This window comes from Coregonus clupeaformis, chromosome 7 (assembly GCF_020615455.1).
Source record: "Coregonus clupeaformis isolate EN_2021a chromosome 7, ASM2061545v1, whole genome shotgun sequence".
NCBI classification, from domain to species: domain Eukaryota; kingdom Metazoa; phylum Chordata; class Actinopteri; order Salmoniformes; family Salmonidae; genus Coregonus; species Coregonus clupeaformis.
The window spans coordinates 2,038,856-2,062,576 of record NC_059198.1 but is presented as its reverse complement, the minus strand read 5'-3'; the positions used below and the strand labels follow the sequence as shown (position 1 = coordinate 2,062,576).

The following is a 23,721-nucleotide window of genomic DNA, read 5'->3' as shown; positions in this document are numbered from 1 at the left end:
CTGTGTAACTTGCCTGTCCAACCGAAATCTAAGTGTATAGTTTGAATCAGCACTCTCTGTACTCGTTGGTATACACCTATAGGGAAGTGTAGGAGGAACCCTGTGACATCAGAAACAAACATATCCTAGCTATTGCATAATCGCCCCATCAGTTTGTTCCTCATTCTTTTTCTACTTGTCAGAAATTCTATTCAGTGTTTAAATTAGAGTTGAATAAAGAGCGGAACATCTCTCAGGATGACAAGTATTGAAAAGAGCGCCACCATGTGGTGGTCTCCAAAAGAGGTGTCAGTTCCGATTTGAGGTGTAACTGCCCCGTGTCCCGGTTAGAGAACGTAAATGACCACTAGGAGACAGGGATAGAATCCACACTTTCTTACCACGCTGAACAGACAGGCACACACACAGCGACAGGAAGAGGACTGATGGAATAGTGAATTGTGGTTGTATGGTATTCACGCACTAACACCACGATGATGTTTGGGAAAGTCCAGAGTGAAGGAAAGTGTCCATGGGTGGGAGGTCCATAGGCGAGGCCCTCTTGATGCAGCCAGGAGGTTTAGAAACCTGAAGCTGCAGAGCGAGACTGAGGAGCTCAGGGATAGCGTTGGGGATTCTCCTACCCCAGGTGGACACCTAATTGGTTGACCCCAGTCAGCTGACTTGTTCAGGAGAGTTAGATAAGGCAACCATAGCAAACTGGCCTAGCAACAGAAGTGTGAACGGATGATTTACAACCAATAGGGGGGTTAGGGAGCGTACTGCAGCAGCTAGAGAATCCCAAGGTTTGTCTCTTGTCCCAGGACCAGAGAGAGGGTTTGAGAGAGTTTTCTTTACAGGTATAGTGAACATGATAAACCACAGTCACTGGTATCAGACCATACAATAATTTACTCAATGATCTGCAGGACATGTGCTGTCTAGGCTTGGCAGTATTACTCTATGTTTTTAAAACTGCCTAGCCTCCCCTGTGGCTGTCCATTCCTCTATAAAAGGTGTGCCTTCATGGACAGGAAGATCAATGAGCAGGAAGTTCTTAGAGAGTTATTGTTTTGTGTGAACACAATTAGTCTCTTTTTAGCCCAGTGTAAGGTATAAGAGCTGAGTTTGAAGAGGTCTCTTATAGGTCTTCTCCAGACATCGAGCACGGTGACACTGCTGGGGGCTGTGCTGTTTCTGCTGGTCCTCTACCTCCTCTCCTCTGTTTCCAGTTCTGAGGAACAGTTGAAGGAGCCTCCAGGACCATCCCGCTGCCCCTGCTTGGTAACATGCTCCTGCTGGATTTTAAGAGGCCCTACCAGACTATCTGTGGGGTGAGATCAATAAATCAAAAGCTTGCGTGATTGAACTATTCAATTTCAAGTACCTCCTCTCTAGGTATTGACCGACTTACAGTATTTAGACTATCAGTCATTCATTTCTGGGAGGTAACACAATAAACTAAATACTAAACTTGTCTGTCAAACATTGACCTCGGATGGTCATCCAGTCATATTTGATGAGGTATTTGTCCCTGAAATGAAAGGATCGTATCTGTCTTAATAAAGCTGGCCCTTCAGCTCATTTAATGTTCAACAGCTTTCCAAGAAATATGTCTCCATCTTCATGATTCACTTTGGACCCAGAAAAGTGGTTGTTGTGGCAGGATACAAGATGGTCAAGCAGGCACTGGTAAACCATGCAGAGGAGTTTGGGGACAGGGACATCACTCCTGTGCTCAGTGAACTAAACAAAGGACATATAATGTCAGATAACTTACCTGGTGCACAGGCCAACTACGTTGCACTTGACAATGGACCATTAAACAGGTATGGTTGGTGTTATACTGTAAACACCACCCTAAATATCTGACAAAAGTTATTCTCTCCTGACTAGGGTTGCAAAGCTACCGGTAAATTACCAAAGGTACTGGAATCTTCAGTAATTTTGGTAATAAACAAGTCATCTATGGCAACTTTGGTAATTTATACTTAAATTACTTTGAAAAAATATTCGCATCTGTGTCCATATTGTACACAGATATGAAACCTGAATCCAGAGGTTTCTAGTGGATAGACCATAAGGTTGAAGAGAAAAGCTGTAAGGGTTGGTGTGAGGTGTGACCCAGGTGCGGTGCAGGATAAACAGTAGGCAGTAGGCAAGGATGGTGAAACAGGATCTTTACTGGTGGTCCAAAAGCCAGGATACAAAACAACGGACTATACACGAAAACAAATGAGGAGCACATAGGTCTCCAAAAAACAGGCTGACAACAAACAATACGAAATACTAACTCTGACTGGAAAACACAATGACACAGGGAGAACACTTCTCGAGTACCTGTAACTCCGTCATGTGATCCGACACTGATACATACTGCTTGACATAAAGGAATGAGCAGAGAAAACTGAGCAAGGGAACACAGGGAAGTGAGGGCATAAATACACAGGTGAATCAGATAGCCACAGGTGACACCAATAGGCAGATAATTAGTCCCAACTGTGAGTGAGGAGGTGCCTATGGTTGTCGGAGGATGACACTTAGTGGGTCGCCCCGGAACTGCGACCCACTCCTGTAACAAAAAGCCTCAATGAAAAAAGCATCTAATCAACAATGCCATTATTTTCAATTAACTCTGCAACTCTTCCAACTATTTAGTTTTTTACAACTGCCACCAGTTTGCTCCAAAACATTTACAACAAAGACATTGACATAATAAAATAAATTAAAGTGTGTAAAAATAAATATAAAGGATATTTCATACTGAAACCCTCATATTAAACACCAATGTTATTCACTAAGTCGATGGTTTATATTTAGGATAATGTTTTACAGCTTTTTAATTCATTTTCTTCATAATCTTATTTGATTATTTTATATATTTTACATGTGATAAGGCCACAAAGAGGGCCAGAGATCATTACAAACACCTGTGATGAGCTGAAGTACCCCAAAAGGCCACTAGATATCATCTGATATATATATTTTTTAAACATAGAAAGCTACCAAAATTCTGGTAGTTTACTGGTAAACTTCGAAAGTCTCCAGTAATATACCTTCCCTTTGCAACCCTACTCCTGACTATATTAAACTATGAAGAAAAAAAAACAGATTTTGTATGAAACCTGCTACTTCCATTAATCTGTGCTTCTGAAAAGAGATCTTGATTCCTGTACGAATGTCACTCAACTCCACAAGAACAATATTGTTTCACTGTAATTTTCTATAGGGATTCTGTTTGTCAATGGAGACTCATGGAAAGAGATGAGACGCTTTGCCCTGACAAACCTTAGAGACTTTGGCATGGGTAAGAAAGCGAGTGAAGAGATGGTCATAGAGAGGAAGTTCGCTACATGTTTGAAGTACACAATGGTAAGAGTTTGAAGTTCTGATAATCAGAAACATAATCAAAACAAGTCTAAGGGCTTTATACAATCCGTATCGCGGAGGTTCAGCATTACAGCGTGATTGAAATGTAAAGGCAATGTTCCCGCGTTGGCACTAGCAGAGACTGCATTCACGGTAGATGCTGCATATGTCGGCTCAATCGGAAATTACGTTTACATTTGTATTGCGCAATCTTCTCAGTTTTTCTTATTTCGATTCTGTTGTTGGTCTTTGTCACAGGTAAGGCATTTGACACAACCAAGCAAATGAATTACGCAGTCTCCAACATTATCTGCAACATTGTGTTTGGCAGCAGGTTTGAAAACTCTGATCCCCAGTTCTAAGGCATGATGGATCGAGCCAATGAGACCATCCAACTTGGAGGCTCTGTTTCAGTACAGGTATTGTACCGTGCTTATGATGATGATTACATTGAGAACAATGACAGACTGGTCACACTAGGCTAGATTATTCTAAGCTAAGGATCCTGGGACTAAACATCTCCCTCATCAACTGGATCCTGGACTTCCTGACAGGCCGCCCCCAGGTGGTAAGGGTAGGTAACAACACATCTGTCACAATGATCCTCAACACCTCAGTCCCCTCCTGTACTCCCTGTTCACCCATGACTGCATGGCCAGGCACGACTCCAACACCATCAATAAGTTTGCCGATGACACAACAGTGGTAGGCCTGATCACCGACAACGATGAGAGCCTATAGGGAGTAGGTCAGAGACCTAGCCGTGTGGTGCCAGGATAACAACCTCTCCATCAACGTGATCAAGACAAAGGAGATGATTGTGGACTACAGGAAAAGAAGGACCGAGCACGCCCCAATTCTCATCGACGGGCTGTAGTGCAGCAGGTTGAGAGCTTCAAGTTCCTTAGTGTCCACATCACCAACAAACTATCATGGTCCAAACACACCAAGACAGTTGTGAAGAGGGCACGACAAAGCCTATTCCCCCTCAGGAGACTGAAAAGATTTGGCATGGGTCCTCAGATCCTCAAACAGTTATACAGCTGCACCCTCGAGAGTATCCTGACTGGTTACATCACTGCCTGGTATGGCAACTGCTCGGCATCCGACTGCAAGGCACAACAGAGGGTAGTGCGTACGGCCCAGTACATCAGTACAGCCAAGCTTCCTGCCATCCAGGACCTCTATACCAGCGGTGTCAGAGGAAGGCCCTAAAAATTGTCAAAGAATCCAGCCACTCTAGTCATAGACTGTTCTCTCTGCTACCGCACGGAAAGCGGTACCGGAGCACCAAGTCTATAGGTCCAAAAGGCTTCTTAACAGCTTCTACCCCCAAGCCATAAGACTCCTGAACAGCTAATCAAATGGCTACCCGGACTATTTGCATTGTCCCCCTCCAGCCCCCACCCTTACGCTGCTGCTACTCTCTGTTTATTATCTATGCATAGTCAATTTAACTCTACCTACATGTACATATTACCTCAATTACCTCAACTAACCGGTGCCCCCACACATTGACTCTGTACCGGTACCCCCTGTATATAGCCTCGCTACTGTTATTTTACTGCTTTTATTTTTTACTTCACACTTATTTTTCTTAAAACTGCATTGTTGGTTAAGGGCTTGTGTGGTGTCGAGACAACGATGCTGATATGCTGTGTTGACAAGGAATCCGCTGACACTGTACTTTGATTATAAAGGTTTATTATATCAAAAGATTTCAGCGTCAATTTACAGATTTCTGCAGAATCTGGAGAACAACTAACCCAATCTCAAATATGATTATTCTCCCCGTCCTTTGTTAAAAACCTGATATATATCCTATGTAACATAAGATGGGTGTTTTGAATAGACCAATCCCTGGCTTCCACATATCCAAGTCTCCTCTGTTTCAGGGGCCCCCTATAGTGATGCTTTCCAGATGTTTCAGCAAGACAGAGTAAAATTCATCTAACACACCATTTGCAAAAGTCAGCCAAAATTATAAACTGTTCAGATACTACATATTTCCCCCCTTCGAGACTAATTAAGTCTCGAAAACAAAAATAATAAGATTATGACAAATAACAATTTTTATTACGTCAGGCTTCTTGAGTAACTTTAGCAATAAAACAAAATGTATGGAGAATAAACACATTTTTATGTAGACAAATTTAGTGTGAGAGCGAAAAACCTGTCTGGCAGCTTTCATTCCAAATATCCATCAATCAATCAAGACAGGAAAATTCTCTCACGGCCCCTCTGCCCCAGGCGACCACCTAAGTACTCCAGATCAATTTATAAATCTTTATCAATGCATTTTAAGCTATGATGCACTTGAATACACATGAAAACCTCAGAAAACAAAATACAATAAAAAATGTCCACATTCAGGCTGGTCGACCCATCGGACCCTCCTGTGGATTCTCTCTGTCCCTGCCTAGACCCAATATCCCTAAGCATCCACAAAAAAACAACAACATCTGAGGTCCCCACATGTACCCAACAACAGAAAACATCATTCTTCAAAAAATTTATACAGAAAGAATATGACACAAATTATGTATTACACATGCAAATATGTATATAAATCATTGCAGACACTGAAATGTAGTCCACTACACTGCATCTCCTCAGCAGTGTCGACTTTCAATACAACGTCGATGATGGAATCTGAACATTTCCACACCTTCCTTGTTCAACTTCCTCCAGTCCATTCATATTGTCCATGTTTGAGTATTTGAATCCCCTCTATACATTCCCCCATATGCTTCTGGAAGAAAAGAAAACACCAACCAGTATCTTTTGCAAAGCAACACATGCAAATTAAAACATCAATATCAACAATAATATAAAAATGATATATAAAATTATATATAAAATGAATCACATTCCATTTCCCCCCTTTGATTCATTCGAAAATACTAAATATCACAATAATATGTAATGAAATGTGAAAAATGATCACACAATCAGATATTCAAAATGGATATCTATCCATCAATACTCCATCCAGTCCCACTTGTTCATCTCCATCTAGATCAGTAACAGTTAACAACGGCATCTGAGTGTTTTCTCCAGGCATCACAACGAACCCATCTCAATATCATAGCCTTCGCAAAAGTCAATAACAAAGTACAAAAGCAAAACATCACACACAGCACTACAAGGGCCACTACTAAAATCTGAACTATCACTGCTCCCACTGGGCCTAACTGATCTTGCAACCAAGCCTTCACTGACCATCCAGCTCCTTCAGATTGACCAAACGCATCCCTTATACTCTTCAATGCATCTATAACACTAGTGATATTATCGGAACTATCGGGGATCAAAGTATAACAATCGTCCCCCGTCAAGTTCATAGCCACACATAAGCCACCCTGTTTGGCTAAAATATAGTCAAGAGCCATGTCATGTTTCAACAGCGTCAGTCTGTGACTTCTTTGAGTATTTGACAGAAGGTTAAACCCTCGCATCGTTTCGTTTGCAAAACCCTGCAAAGTATAGGTAATATTATCAATGTGAACTGCCAAAAATGTTACACCATACCATGGAAAAAGTCCAAGTCCCCACTTCTCTCCTAGACTTATCCTCCAATGGTAGGATTCCAGATTATGAAATTGCGCCATTTCCCTTTTCACCCTATTTCCAGACCTAGAATCAGATTGAGCTGTGTCCGGTGCTTCCCCCTTTTGAATGGTATAAACCTCATATGGAAGCTTCAACGTCGACATGTAACAACATCCTGTCCATCCATAGGGTAAGAATATATAGGCTTTATCACCACAAACCCACCAAATATCTCGAAAATTCCCTATAGTCACATTGCCAGGCAAAAGCTGATCTTTTACCATCAAAGTCCTGCTCTTCTTACTAAATGGAACAGAAAAAGTTACTTTATATATCTCATCACTAAATGTACGGTCATGCATACCCAAAGTCATCATATAAGCATCACAATCTGATATTCCCATAAACATACCCGGTCCATCATATGTTTTATTTGAACAAAAACAGCTTTTAGCCCTCACGGGTTTTACCTCCAGTGCTTCAGGAATCGCTGTTAACTTATTTTCCTTCCGATCTAACAAATTCACATAGGGTAATTAATTTAACCAAGAACAATTAAACCTAGGCATAAACAAGTGCTTCGACAACGACATCATTATATCTGTTAATGATTGTTGCTGATACAACAGCCATGATAAAGCATAAGATTGACAAACAGTTGATAGAGGTTGAGCCACCATCTCTAAGATTGAACCCCATGTGCCTGGTGCTGGAATTCTCAACAGACATGGACCGTCCAGATTCCTCATTGATCTTACAGAATGAGTTAACTGCTGGAACCATAGATTCCTACCTGCCCATCCATCTTTAATTTGCAAAACAGAAGAATCAAATCCATATGCCTTCCATTTAGTTTCTCTCTTCCCTAACGAGCGGTATTGATCAGATATACAGTGGGGGGAAAAAGTATTTAGTCAGCCACCAATTGTGCAAGTTCTCCCACTTAAAAAGATGAGAGAGGCCTGTAATTTTCATCATAGGTACACGTCAACTATGACAGATAAATTGAGAAAAAAAAATCCAGAAGATCACATTGTAGGATTTTTAATGAATTTATTTGCAAAATATGGTGGAAAATAAGTATTTGGTCACCTACAAACAAGCAAGATTTCTGGCTCTCACAGACCTGTAACTTCTTCTTTAAGAGGCTCCTCTGTCCTCCACTCGTTACCTGTATTAATGGCACCTGTTTGAACTTGTTATCAGTATAAAAGAGACCTGTCCACAACCTCAAACAGTCACACTCCAAACTCCACTATGGCCAAGACCAAAGAGGCTGTCAAAGGACACCAGAAACAAAAGTGTAGACCTGCACCAGGCTGGGAAGACTGAATCTGCAATAGGTAAGCAGCTTGGTTTGAAGAAATCAACTGTAGGAGCAATTATTAGGAAATGGAAGACATACAAGACAACTGATAATCTCCCTCGATCTGGGGCTCCACGCAAGATCTCACCCCGTGGGGTCAAAATGATCACAAGAACGGTGAGCAAAATCCCAGAACCACACGGGGGGGACCTAGTGAATGACCTGCAGAGAGCTGGGACCAAAGTAACAAAGCCTACCATCAGTAACACACTACGCCGCCAGGGACTCAAATCCTGCAGTGCCAGACGTGTCCCCCCTGCTTAAGCCAGTACATGTCCAGGCCCGTCTGAAGATTGCTAGAGTGCATTTGGATGATCCAGAAGAGGATTGGGAGAATGTCATATGGTCAGATGAAACCAAAATAGAACTTTTTGGTAAAAACTCAACCTGTCGTGTTTGGAGGACAAAGAATGCTGAGTTGCATCCAAAGAACACCATACCTACTTTGAAGCATGGGGGTGGAAACATCATGCTTTGGGGCTGTTTTTTCTGCAAAGGGACCAGGACGACTGATCCGTGTAAAGGAAATAATGAATGGGGCCATGTATCGTGAGATTTTGAGTGAAAACCTCCTTCCATCAGCAAGGGCATTGAAGATGAAACGTGGCTGGGTCTTTCAGCATGACAATGATCCCAAACACACCGCCTGGGCAACGAAGGAGTGGCTTCGTAAGAAGCATTTCAAGGTCTAGCCAGTCTCCAGATCTCAACCCCATAGAAAATCTTTGGAGGGAGTTGAAAGTCTGTGTTGCCCAGCGACAGCCCCCAAACATCACTGCTCTAGAGGAGATCTGCATGGAGGAATGGGCCAAAATACCAGCAACGGTGTGTGAAAACCTTGTGAAGACTTACAGAAAACGTTTGACCTGTGTCATTGCCATCAAGGGGTATATAACAAAGTATTGAGTAACTTTTGTTATTGACCAAATACTTGTTTTCCACCATAATTTGCAAATCAATTCATTAAAAATCCTACAATGTGATTTTCTGGAGAAAAAAAATCTCATTTTGTCTGTCATAGTTGACGTGTACCTATGATGAAAATTACAGGCCTCTCTCATCTTTTTAAGTGGGAGAACTTGCACAATTGGTGGCTGACTAAATACTTTTTTTCCCCACTGTATCTTCTGTCCCGTGTAGCTCAGTTGCTAGAGCATGGCGTTTGCAACGCCAGGGTTGTGGGTTCGATTCCCACAGGGGGCCAGTATGAAAATGTATGCACTCACTAACTGTAAGTCGCTCTGGATAAGAGCGTCTGCTAAATGACTAAAATGTAAAAATTCTGGTGTTCCATCAAAATTAAAGAACTCATCCTGTACCTCCGGGATAGAATTCTGCACTATTTCAGATGAATCTTCATCATTCTCTGCTACCATCTGCTCTCCTATTTCAACACTGTCCTTACTACCATTTACACCAATCTCCATCTGTATCATAGACTTCTGAGTCACATTTACTACATCCTTTAATTTCAGAAAAGTTGTTGTTGGTGTCTGTGTCACATTTCCGAAATGTGTTATCGCCGTCGTAACATTAATCTCTTTCAGAGTTACTGTTAAGATAGTGGCTTTAGTTGATATATTAACACTCTTAATTATTTCCAAGGGCAAAGTGGCAGATATCCTCTGTGTATTATTTACTCTTGGAGTGAGTACTGTAATATACTGCTCCTGAACTCCTTTGGTGACTGTGGAAACTTCAACAGACTTTAAATCTTTCATCATAAGCGTCACCTTACGAGTTACATAGCCTTCTAACCAGTAATTCTTAACCGGAACAAATTTAAACGCTGGCTCTAAATAAGTACAAGTATATTCTCCCTGATCTTCCCATGTAACATTATGCAAAAGAAGTGAGCAATCACTCATAACCCTCTTCCACTTCATATCGTTGTACAAAATATACTTCCTTTGACTAGGGGGCACAGCTTCTACTTCTGGTCCTGATAACAACACTTCTTCTCCATAATTATCTCTCCACGTGGGAGGAATGTCACCACCCCCACTCCGTCTCTCACATCTACAAGGAAGATGAGCTGTACCACCCATCCTAACCCTAATCACAGTCTTTTCTAAAATTGGTGTTGGAGCGATTTTCTGAGGCGCCATTGTAATCAAATGTGATACATTTATAGCTTTAATAACTGTCAAAGTTAAAAGAGTTGAATTGCTTCTCATTGTTGTTGTATTAGGCTGAAGTGTTGATGTCATTGTTGTTGATTCATCTATTATCCCTACAGCTTGGCGCTCTTTACTTGTATTTCCATCTATCACCACTAGTGTCACTACATTAACTCTCAGTCCCGACTCTAATCCCTCACTTTCAAACTGTGGATTATAAAAAATACATTTATAATCACCTTGATCCTCCTGCTGGGAATTGTACACATAGAGACTGCAATCACCCTCAATCTTCAGTCTTCTTTTATCATTCAGCAACGCATACTTTCTCAATGCAACTGCTCCTAACATATTTCCCTTCACCACTGTTCTCTCTCGTACACTGACATGGAAGCTGAGCTGACTTTTCTAGAGTTACTTCAACCCTAGTGTGAGTGCAGGTGCCTCCTGTAACCTCTGTTTGATCGTTTCAAATGCCACAAGGCCTTCTTGTGTCCAGGAAAGATTGCTATGGAGTTGACCACTCCCAGTATCTTTAACCATAGCTCTCAAAGGTCCCGTCAAACTAGCATAGCTCTCAACCCAAGCTGAAGAATAACCAGCAATACCAAGAAATGTCATCATCTCTCTGACAGTTCTAGGCTTCGGAGCCTTATGAATAGCTTCCAATTGACTGTCTGAAATGCTTATGTGTCCATGCGTTATATTCTGACCCAAATAAACAACCTTCTCCTGGCAATATTGCAACTTTTTCTGTGAAACCTTATGCCCATTTTCTGCCAATACCTGTAGCAATTTAATTGAGTCTTTATGACATGTTTCCTCATTCTGTGAACAGATAATTATATCATCCACGTACTGAATGACAGTGCTTTGCAATATCTGATCTATCCCTACCAAATCTTCCTTCAGTACTTTATTGAAAATGTGAGGGCTATGCTTGTACCCCTGTGGCAATCTACTGTACTCATAGAACTGTCCCTTATATGTGAACCCAAATAAACCCTGACTTTCTACACTAAGTGGAACACTAAAAAATGCACCACATTAGTCTAACACTGTGAAATGTGTCGCATCAGGAGGAATTTGGGCTAACAAGGTACAGTGGGGAAAAAAAGTATTTAGTCAGCCACCAATTGTGCAAGTTCTCCCACTTGAAAAGATGAGAGAGGCCTGTAATTTTCATCATAGGTACACGTCAACTATGACAGACAAAAATTAGAAAAAAAATCCAGAAAATCACATTGTAGGATTTTTAATGAATTTATTGCAAATTATGGTGGAAAACAAGTATTTGGTCAATAACTAAAAGTTACTCAATACTTTTTGTTATATACCTTGTTGGCAATGACACAGGTCAAACGTTTTCACAAGGTTTTCACACACTGTTGCTGGTATTTTGGCCCATTCCTCCATGCAGATCTCCTCTAGAGCAGTGATGTTTTGGGGCTGTCGCTGGGAAACACGGACTTTCAACTCCCTCCAAAGATTTTCTATGGGGTTGAGATCTGGAGACTGGCTAGGCCACTCCAGGACCTTGAAATGCTTCTTACGAAGCCACTCCTTCATTGCCCGGGCGGTGTGTTTGGGATCATTATCATGCTAAAAGACCCAGCCACGTTTCATCTTCAATACCCTTGCTGATGGAAGGAGGTTTTCACTCAAAATCTCACGATACATGGCCCCATTCATTCTTTCCTTTACACGGATCAGTCGTCCTGGTCCCTTTTGCAGAAAAACAGCCCCAAAGCATGATGTTTCCACCCCCATGCTTCACAGTAGGTATGGTGTTCTTTGGATGCAACTCAGCATTCTTTGTCCTCCAAACACGTCGAGTTGAGTTTTTACCAAAAAGTTCTATTTTGGTTTCATCTGACCATATGACATTCTCCCAATCCTCTTCTGGATCATCCAAATGCACTCTAGCAAACTTCAGACGGGCCTGGACATGTACTGGCTTAAGCAGGGGGACACGTCTGGCACTGCAGGATTTGAGTCCTGGCGGCATAGTGTGTTACTGATGGTAGGCTTTGTTACTTTGGTCCCAGCTCTCTGCAGGTCATTCACTAGGTCCCCTGTGTGGTTCTGGGATTTTTGCTCACCGTTCTTGTGATCATTTTGACCCCACGGGGGTGAGATCTTGCGTGGAGCCCCCAGATCGAGGGAGCTTATCAGTGGTCTTGTATGTCTTCCATTTCCTAATAATTGCTCCCACAGTTGATTTCTTCAAACCAAGCTGCTTACCTATTGCAGATTCAGTCTTCCCAGCCTGGTGCAGGTCTACAATTTTGTTTCTGGTGTCCTTTGACAGGTCTTTGGTCTTGGCCATAGTGGAGTTTGGAGTGTGACTGTTTGAGGTTGTGGACAGGTGTCTTTTATACTGATAACAAGTTCAAACAGGTGCCATTAATACAGGTAACGAGTGGAGGACAGAGGAGCCTCTTAAAGAAGAAGTTACAGGTCTGTGAGAGCCAGAAATCTTGCTTGTTTGTAGGTGACCAAATACTTATTTTCCACCATAATTTGCAAATAAATTCATTAAAAATCCTACAATGTAATTTTCTGGATTTTTTTCTTCTCAATTTGTCTGTCATAGTTGACGTGTACCTATGATGAAAATTACAGGCCTCTCTCATCTTTTTAAGTGGGAAAACTTGCACAATTGGTGGCTGACTAAAAACTTTTTTCCCCCACTGTATGTGGGTCTGGCACTTCTGCTGGAAAATCAGTCACTACCTCATTCACCGCTCTCAAATCATGAACCACACGATAAGTTTCATCGGGTTTCTTCACAGGCAACAAAGGCGTGTTACTCTGAGGATTTTTTGTTGTCCTCAAAACACCTGCTTTCGAAAGTCCTTCAATTTGTGGTTCGATCCCTTGGATTGCTTCATCTTTCAATGGATACTGATTCTTCCAAGGAGGTCTGGCTCCTGGTCGACGTTCACCGGTTGGGCTGATTTCACAAGTCCAATATCGGCACTGTGTTGAGACCACAAACCTTCTGGAACTTGTTGCAACATCTCCTCTTTCATAGGGTATGAATCCATCTTCGCACTGCAAATAGATTCATGTGTCATCCGTACAGCTTGTGGCTGTCCTTGTCCTTGAGCCGAAATCATGATTTTGAGAAATCGCTGATCTTCACTCCTCCAAATCGCCAAATTCTCTTTCATTGGTACGAAAACAGCTTTCTCTGCTTCTGTCATAATTTCTCCTATACGCTTCTGCTCATAGTCTTCAGAAACCAACAAGGTCACATGTGGCACACTCTTCTCAATCTCAAATTCTTTATCCAGAAAATCGTCTGTGTTTATCTTCATAGCTGCTCCTTGTGGTCCTAAAATTATGCAACATGAGCTGAGTTGAACTTTCTTTGGTTGATGACTCAACCATTCCTCTGAGTTCGATTGGGCAGCATTCTTGAAATAATTGAGCGTACAATGAAATGGATATTCCGGAAGCCTCGCACCTGGCATGTTTGCCACAATGAATTTCTCCCATATCTTAGCCTGCTTCAAAAAATCTGCACTGAGATATCCAATCCAAAATACTGAAGAAGAATCCATCTCTGTCGTCATCAACAATTGGTAAACCTTTTCTTTTGGCACTTCTACCAGACAGCCGTCTTGCGTACATTTTATTGTACAGTTCAATCTACACAATGCATCTCTTCCCAACAATGCAATAGGTGTATGTTCCGATACCAGTATGGGTATTGTAATTTTTGATTTTTATAGCAGAGCTCAATTGGTTCCGTAAGAGGAATCAGCTGTTTCACTCCCTCAAATCCGATTGTCCTAATTAGTTGATTGGACATGGGAAGATGTGTAGCATCTTCAGGTCGAACACAGGTGAAAGCAGCTCCGCTATCCGCCATCACTTCCAATGGTCGATTGTTTACTTTCACCTCAATTGTTGGATCTTTTTCCGGTCCTGATGCTACCAGCTGACACCCCCCTTTCGGATCTTCTGGGCACCTCTAGAGTCCTGGCTCCGGGCCCCTATAAGGGTTCACCGGTCCTCCAAATGATCTTGACTGGCCCCTGTATCTTCCTCTGAAATTCCCTCTGGTGTTTCCTCCTGGTCCATTACACTCACAGGCAAAGTGACCAACCTGTCCACAATTATAACACACTTCTGAAGATTGCTGAAAGTATGGCTTAAATCTTCCTCCTCTTCCTCTTCCCTAAGCCTTCGTCCTCTTCCTCTCCAATTCTGTGTCTGTCCAGAAACTGGCTGTGGATATGAAACAACTGATCCCACTAATGGTGGCTGGTACAATTGCGGTTGGACCTGGTTCGGTTGGAAGCTGTGGCAGTGATTGTTGATTTGGTGAACACTGATTCTGCATAACCAAAGCCTGTTTCTTCTCCTTCTTCTTATTCTCCACCAGTTGTATTTGATTGAGTTTTCTGAGAGTTTCTTGGCCTGTTCTTTCTGGTTGTGTTCCTTTTTCCGGTACAGATCCACTTGATGGGCTATATGATCTGTATAGACACCTTTTGTCATGCTTCCAAGTCCAACCACCTCTGCCAGTTTGCTCCTTACCGGTGAGGGCAGCCCCATCTGCAGTTTAGCTCGCAAAATTGACTGCTCTATTTGACTCACATCTGGATCATTTCCGGTAATATTTATCCACACTTGATGAACTCTTGACACATAGGCTCTCGGATTTTCTTGTTGTCCTAGTGGGTCAATCAGAATGTTGTCAGGATGCACATTTGTTGGAAACGTATCTTTCAGTGCTCTCCACAGCTGATTTCTACTTGCAGCTAACAACTCAGGATCATTCACCGCAGTCTCCACATATCGATTAAGTCCAGCTCTCTGAAAAATGTCTTCCATCCCTGGAATCCCAAGGAGATTAGCCAAAAGTCTCTTAATGTCTCCTATGGCAGACTGTGTTCCCACCGTAATTTCTTCCAACTTAGAAATCCAAGGATATGCTCCATCTTGAAGAGTAGGCAGCTTCTCAAGTATATCTGACATATCGGTATTCTGCAAAGGCTTATACTCCAGATTCTGTCCTCGAATTATCACAGCATCATCTTCTTACTCGTGCTCCCTTTTCTTGGCCGCAATGTATACCTCCTCCCCAATTCTTGAGATCCTTTTTTCAGCAGTTTTTCCTTCTGTATCTTCAGCTTCTTTAGTTGTTTTTCCAATTCTCTTACTTCTTCTAAATTATTCGCCTTATCCAAGCATGATATGCATCGATCCATATCTCTTTATATTTCTTCTGTGCTAGTCATTGTAGAATAAAATCCTCTTGAACATGAAGCACCTTTAATCTCCAAATCTTCATCGCTGTCTTCATCTTGACTTTCATCAGAGCTCGGATCTCTTGTATCCTTCTCCTTCCAACTTACATCACCCCTTCTTTCCACTCTGGCCAACCTCTGTCTGATTACAGGGTCATATCCACCCATGATCTCTTCTGAATCACTCTGATCATCATCATCATCATCATCATCATCTTCAAATTCCATCCTCCTGAACCTCACTCTACCCTTAGTTTCCAGACATGTCGTTTTCTTCTTACTTTTGGAGTTTGGATTAATCTTTATGGTTGTTTCTGCTTGTCCTCTCTCTATTATTAGTTCATCTTCATCTCTGATGCAATAATCACCCTCCTGAATGATCATTGGAAGCTGAGGATAGACGTCCTTAAACTCTACTTTTTCCTCGTAAGGTGGGGGCCTCTTTGCTGAATCCGTATGTGAGAAAGGTGTATTGACTTCTGCCATTAGTTTTTCTGTTACCTTCGCCTCTTTTGCCATTTTCTCTATACCTCTGTCTCTTTTATCTTTTATCAGTTTTTGTCCCTCATTTTCAAACAACTTAAGAACACCCAGCTCTCTTTGTCTCTTTTCTTTACGTTGTTCCCCTTTTTTCCCCCTTCTTTTGATCTGCCTTATATGTGGCCACAAGCACTTGCATTATTTTAATTACGTCTGGGTTAAGAGTCCCTTCCACTGGCCATGGTTGTTCAATGTCAGGCCAACGTTTATTCAATTTTCCAGATAACCTTGCAATACCATTAACTAGAGGGATTACTATTTTGTACTACATCAACAGGAGTAATTACTTTTGTAGTTTTGATGTCCTTTTTCCCCATTGTAACAACTCTTTTATATTCCTTTATTGTGAATTATTTATTTATTTTATTATTATTTATTTTAAACTAATTAATTTGTAAACGAAAAAATACTTTAAGCTACTGTAGCTCATCTTTCCCTCCTATTTTTTTTCTTTCTTTTTTAAAACTTTTTTTAGATTATTTATTTATTTATTTATTAATGTATTTATTTTTAAACCAAATTATTGATTAGTGGCAATCTTACCACATCCGATAAAGAAAAGTAAAGGAAAAGTCCAACTTCAGAGCAATCAAAAAGAAAGACCTGCAATCCAGCAACACTACAGCACCCACAAACCAATTGCTTAATAAGCACCCAATCACTTTAATTTTACAGAATAATCTCAGTGCTGGATTTCCAACACAACTCTAATCAAAACAACTCATGCATAAAAAAAATACCCTAATGTGCAATTGTCAATTACATCAATTGATCAGTCTGATGCCAAGTCCCTGTCAAATGGTCACAACATGAAATATTCTATGCATACACAATGTATCTATTATATCCTGTAAGGAAAAGTAAGTTTGTGGATAGAACAGTACTGGCCTTAATTGGGACTGGATCCGGGCAGTACACGCTGTCGCGTGGACGTACTGGTCAGCACCTCCTCTCTCTCTGTCCCCTCCTTCTCGTTTCTCACATCACAGAAGAACAAAAGAAACAGACAAGAATTTAGTCTTTTATGCACTCACTGGGTTATTTCAACCATACAATACACGTTTAGACATACCTATGTTCACATTCGTGCATAAGAAATAAGCAAACAGCTTAACTCAGGAATATTATAAATAGCGCAATAATATTTTATTTTATTTATTTATTTTTATTTTTAATCCTTCAACATAACTCTTATTTGTACATTCAATGGATCTCAATCAAATAGTTTCATAATTAAGCAACAGCCACTTAGCAAACAGAATACTTTATTCGTGTGTATTCAAAGTCCCCCTCCTTCTTTTTCAGCTCTAAGTCTGCGTCTCCCAGCAGCTCAGTGCAGGCAGGGGAGTGGCATATTTGCTCTGTGTATCTCTAAACTCATAAAATCCCACGCATGCGCAGCACATTTGCTAGTGCGATTTCAAGGTGAGAGGAGCTCTCCCACAGTAACTTTTCTCTAAGTCAGACAGCAGACAGACCAGCTGTCCCTCCGTTCTTTCTAACACAGAAAAACAGTAACACTGAACAAAACGCACAAACCAACACAAAACATAGAACACAAATCCTACTTCGAAGTTTCTTATCTTCACTTATTCTAATCTGCAGATTTATAGTTATTTTCTTATCCATTACAAATCCTCTCTATACAATCATAACGTCCTCCCGGGGGGCTCATAGTTTTTTAACAATGTTTCAAATGAATCCTCTGTAGCTCAGCTGGTAGAGCACGGCGCTTGTAACGCCAAGGTAGTGGGTTCGATCCCCGGGACCACCCATACACAAAAAAATGTATGCACGCATGACTGTAAGTCGCTTTGGATAAAAGCGTCTGCTAAATGGCATATTATTTATTTTTTATTTTACAATCACAACGTCCTCCCGGGGGGCTCATAGTTTTTTAACAATCATAACGTCCTCCCCGGGGCTCATAGTTTTTTAACAATGTTTTAAAAACGTTCTCTCAAATGGAGACTCATAAGGTTTTAACCGTAATTAACATATTTCCTTACAAAAACTAAAACCCCTGTTCTCAACCAAAACATATATATGTATATATCTCTAACATAAATCTTATCATAGCATGAGTCAACACACAGCTGAAACACAACAGAGACCTCTTTAATTTTGCGCAAACACACACACTCTCATTCCCTCACACACACATGAAAAGAATGCATCCATTCATACGGTCCTTAAAAGCATGCTTCACGTCAAGCTCCTATTTCCTTTATATTCCTTCCCTAAATTTATGCTACCTTGAGTTGCAGATATTCAATGAGAGGCTACTTGGACATATACTTCCGTCAACTATATACCGAGAGGTAACATACAATTGAATGTATATTCTACAATCTCACAGTTCTTTGAACTGACCTGAAAAAATTCACCTAGTGACTCTCCAGGATTTATGGCCCATCTTAATGATCGCCTCGTTTGAGGGCTTCCGTAGATCAGCGACGTCCTAACAGTATACTTTTTTCCTTAGTTCCTTTTCCATTCTATTCCGTTATTTTATTCCTTTTCCCTTTAATTTTATTCAAGCCAAATTTCCATGGGCCCAGTGTTATCAATTCCTATAGACACTTTTATCCTGTATTATATATTCTCACTCCCCCCTGTTTGCGTTGTTTTCAACGCAAACAACTTTAGAAATTTAGAACGGATTGTCATCCCACAGCAAAGCGCACACACAAGTTTTTAACGGTGCATCCCCCAACGCACACACAGGCACACGAACTGACCAGCGCCCAAAGTTGTGAGAAAGCTCACCTTATCTGCCGGCCTCTGTAGCGGGAGTCAGCTCGCAGCCCACGATGGAACGTTGAAACAGATGCAACACGATCCCAAAATCCTCGCACGCCAATTCTCTGTGGTGTGCGAGGACAACGATGCTGATATGCTGTGTTGACAAGGAATCCGCTGACACTGTACTTTGATTATAAAGGTTTATTATATCAAAGATTTCAGCGTCAATTTACAGATTTCTGCAGAATCTGGAGAACAACTAACCCAATCTCAAATATGATTATTCTCCCCGTCTTTTGTTGAAAACCTGATATATATCCTGTAACATAAGATGGGTGTTTTGAATAGACCAATCCCTGGCTTCCACATATCCGAGTCTCCTCTGTTTCAGGGGGCCCATATAAGTGATGCTTTCCAGATGTTTCAGCAAGACAGAGTAAAATTCATCTAACACACCATTTGCAAACGTCAGCCAAAATTATAAACTGTTCAGATACTACACTTGTAAGTAAGCATTTTACTGTAAGGTCTCACCTGTTGTATTCGTGCATGTGACAAATACATTTTGATTTGATTTGATTATTTCAATTATAATATCCAGACAAAATAAAAGTGAATTATTGCTTTCATTTTTGTTTATGGAGAAATTGTTGTATAACATGTTTCCATGGCTGGACCCATTGTTGAAGATCAGGACGCTTGTCATGAAAAAATTGACAACAAGAAGGAGATGAGGAGCTGGTGAGGGGACTTTCAACCGTTAGATGTGTAGAGGATTCGTGGACTTGTTCCTCATCCGAAAGCAGACCCTGGAGGTAAGGAGACTTTTTATAGTTAGAAACATGTAACGTCTTGTAATTAATAACTAGGGAGTCGCGTGGTAGCCCCCACACACATAAAAAAAAGAAATATACACGTTTTATTAAAAACAGTTGAAATAACTGTTCTTGTTTGCTGAAACATTACCTGCGTTTGTTTGTGTATGTAAGGAATCAGGCATCATGGACTCTCATTACCACAATTAGAATTTGATAGACTGTGGCCAACCTGTTTTCTGCTGGTACCGACACCACCTTGCACTGGGGTCTGCTGCTAATGGCCAAGTACCCCCACATACAGGGTAAGGCTTTGATAGAAACCCCATACACTAACCTGACACATACACCTTAGTACCACTTGAACCACAGGTCTTTGAATTGCAGCCAAGGTAAAGATCATTCAGATTTTATATTAACTTTGTACCTCCCCTCTTTCTTTAATTTACAGACCGGGTGCAGGAAGACATCAACAGGGTCATAGGAAGTCGTCAGCCCTTGGTAGAGGACAGGAAGAACCTGCCCTACGCTGATGCAGTGATCCATGAGATCCAGAGACTGGCCAACATTGCACCCATGGCCATCCCTCACACCACCAGCCGAGACATCACCTTCCAGGGATATTTCATCAAGAAGGGGACGCTTGTGTTTCCTCTACTTACGTCTGTCCTACAAGACAGGCGCAAATGGGAGAGCCCACACACCTTTAACCCCACCCACTTTCTGGATGAGGAAGGTTGATTCGTTGAGAGGGATGCCTTCATGCCCTTCTCTGCATGTGAGTTCAACTGTTTGTGTCTTTATTGACACTATTCAGCAATGATCTAAATCAGATATCCTTCTATGGTGCTCATTGCTTTGGCCCAGAGAGAGTTGAGGGGATGGAAGCTATATTGATGACAGTATTGATATTTGTCAACTATAGGAACCAATAGATGTAGATCTATTGTCCTCATGTTGTCTTCCTCATGTAAGAATGCTGTTCATTGACTATAGCTCAGCATTCAACACCATAGTACCCTCCAAGCTCATCATCAAGCTCGAGGCCCTGGTTCTGAACCCAGCCCTGTGCAACTGGGTCCTGGACTTCCTGACGGGCCGTCCCCAGGTGGTGAAGGTAGGAAACAACATCTCCACTTTGCTGATCCTCAACACCGGGCCCCACAAGGGTGCATGCTCAGCCCCCTCCTGTACTCCCTGTTCACCCGTGACTGCGTGGCCAAGCACGCCTCCCAACTCAATCATCAAAATAACCTTCAGGAAACAGCAGAGGGTGCACCCCCTATCCACATCGACGGGACCGCAGTGGAGAAGGTGGAAAGCTTCAAGTTCCTTGGGCGTACACATCACCGACAAACTGAAATGGTCCACCCACGCAGACAATGTGGTGAAGAAGGCGCAACAGAGCCTCTTCAGCCTCAGGAGGCTGAAGAAATTTGGCTTGGCACCTAAAACCCTCACAAACTTTTACAGATGCACAATTGAGAGCATCCTGTCGAGGCTGTATCACCACCTGGTACGGCAACTGCACGTCCAGCAACCGCAGCGGGCTCCAGAGGGAGTGGTGCAGTCTGCCGAACACATTATCGGGGGCAAACTACCCGCCCTCCAAGACATACAGCACCCGGTGTCACAGGAAGGCCAAAAAGATCATCAAGGACATCAACCACCCGAGCCACTGCCTGTTCACCCCGCTATCATCCAGAAGGGGAGGTCAGTACAGGTGCATCAAAGCTGGGACCGAGAGAATGAAAAACAGCTTCTATCTCAAGGCCATCAGACTGTTAAATAGCCATCACTAGCACATTAAAGGCTGCTGCTGCCTATTGAAATCACTGGCCACTTTAAGAAATGGAACACTAGTCACTTTAATAATGTTTACATATCTTGCACTACTCATCTCATATGTATATACTGCATTCTATTCTATAAAATTGTAATGTATCTTAGTCCATGCCGCTCTGTCATTGCTTTTCCATATACAGTGGGGAAAAAAAGTATTTAGTCAGCCACCAATTGTGCAAGTTCTCCCACTTAAAAAGATGAGAGAGGCCTGTAATTTTCATCATAGGTACACGTCAACTATGACAGACAAATTGAGAAAAAATTATCCAGAAAATCACATTGTAGGATTTTTAATGAATTTATTTGCAAATTATGGTGGAAAATAAGTATTTGGTCAATAACAAAAGTTTCTCAATACTTGTTATATACCCCTTTGTTGGCAATGACACAGGTCAAACGTTTTCTGTAAGTCTTCACAAGGTTTTCACACACTGTTGCTGGTATTTTGGCCCATTCCTCCATGCAGATCTCCTCTAGAGCAGTGATGTTTTGGGGCTGTCGCTGGACAACACAGACTTTCAACTCCCTCCAAAGATTTTCTATGGGGTTGAGATCTGGAGACTGGCTAGGCCACTCCAGGACCTTGAAATGCTTCTTACGAAGCCACTCCTTCGTTGCCCGGGCGGTGTGTTTGGGATCATTGTCATGCTGAAAGACCCAGCCACGTTTCATCTTCAATGCCCTTGCTGATGGAAGGAGGTTTTCACTCAAAATCTCACGATACATGGCCCCATTCATTCTTTCCTTTACACGGATCAGTCGTCCTGGTCCCTTTGCAGAAAAACAGCCCCAAAGCATGATGTTTCCACCCCCATGCTTCACAGTAGGTATGGTGCAGGTCTACAATTTTGTTTCTGGTGTCCTTTGACAGCTCTTTGGTCTTGGCCATAGTGGAGTTTGGAGTGTGACTGTTTGAGGTTGTGGACAGGTGTCTTTTATACTGATAACAAGTTCAAACAGGTGCCATTAATACAGGTAACGAGTGGAGGACAGAGGAGCCTCTTAAAGAAGAAGTTACAGGTCTGTGAGAGCCAGAAATCTTGCTTGTTTGTAGGTGACCAAATACTTATTTTCCACCATAATTTGCAAATAAATTCATTAAAAATCCTACAATGTGATTTTCAGGATTTTGTTTTCTCAATTTGTCTGTCTTAGTTGACGTGTACCTATGATGAAAATTACAGGCCTCTCTCATCTTTTTAAGTGGGAAAACTTGCACAATTGGTGGCTGACTAAATACTTTTTTCCCCCACTATATGTATATTTCCTTAAATTCCATTCCTTACTAGTTTTGTGTGTATTAGGTATATGTTGTGAAATTGTTAGATATTACTTGTTAGATATTACTGCACTGTCGGAGCTAGAAGCACAAGCATTTCGCTACACCCGCTATAACATCTGCTAATCACGTGTATGTGACAAATACAATTTGATTTGGTTTGATGTTATCTTCTTCCAGGTCGTAGGGTGTGTCAGGGGGAGGGTCTGGCCAGAATGGAGCTCTTCCTCTTCGTCACCTCCTTCCTGCAGCGCTTTCATTTCTCTCCTCCTCCTGGAGTAACAGAGGATGATCTGGACCTGACACCGGCCGTGGGGTTCAGAGTCTGGGCCTAATGTATATTATACATGACTTAAAACAAATGCTCCACTTTAGACAAACATGCTGAAATAGGTTACCTCACCGGCTGTGCTGTGAGCCAGGTCTGAGATGAGAGATTCGTCCCTTAATGGTTTTGGTTGAATTTGACTGCTATACATTCCGACAATGTAATTGATTGATACAAAGCACTGCTATTATGTATGTACAGAATGTTTATTTTTTTGCTTGCTGTCCTGCCTTGTCTGGGACTGGACAGCTGTTGCTAAGCAAAGTCAATCAGTTATCTAGCTAATGTTATCAGTAGTTGACACTACTGAGTATGCAACCTTGTGGGCATGTTTTTATATGACTAGCAAGCATACTTAGCCATATTCCCTAGCTAGAACAAATAACTAACACTAACCACTAACTAGCTAGCTAGCTCCAGCAGGAGTGGAAGTTTGGCTGCCAGTTATTGAAGGAGACTGCATTTACACAGGCAGCCCAATTCTGATCTTTTTCCACTATTTGGTCATTTGACCAACCA

At 41.7% G+C, this 23,721-nt stretch overlaps 1 pseudogene; it reads left to right on the top strand.

Moving 5' to 3' along the window:
• Positions 1-511: 511 nt before the first annotated feature.
• Positions 512-23,332, top strand: LOC121570721 (annotated as a pseudogene).
• The last annotated feature ends 389 nt before the right edge of the window (positions 23,333-23,721 follow it).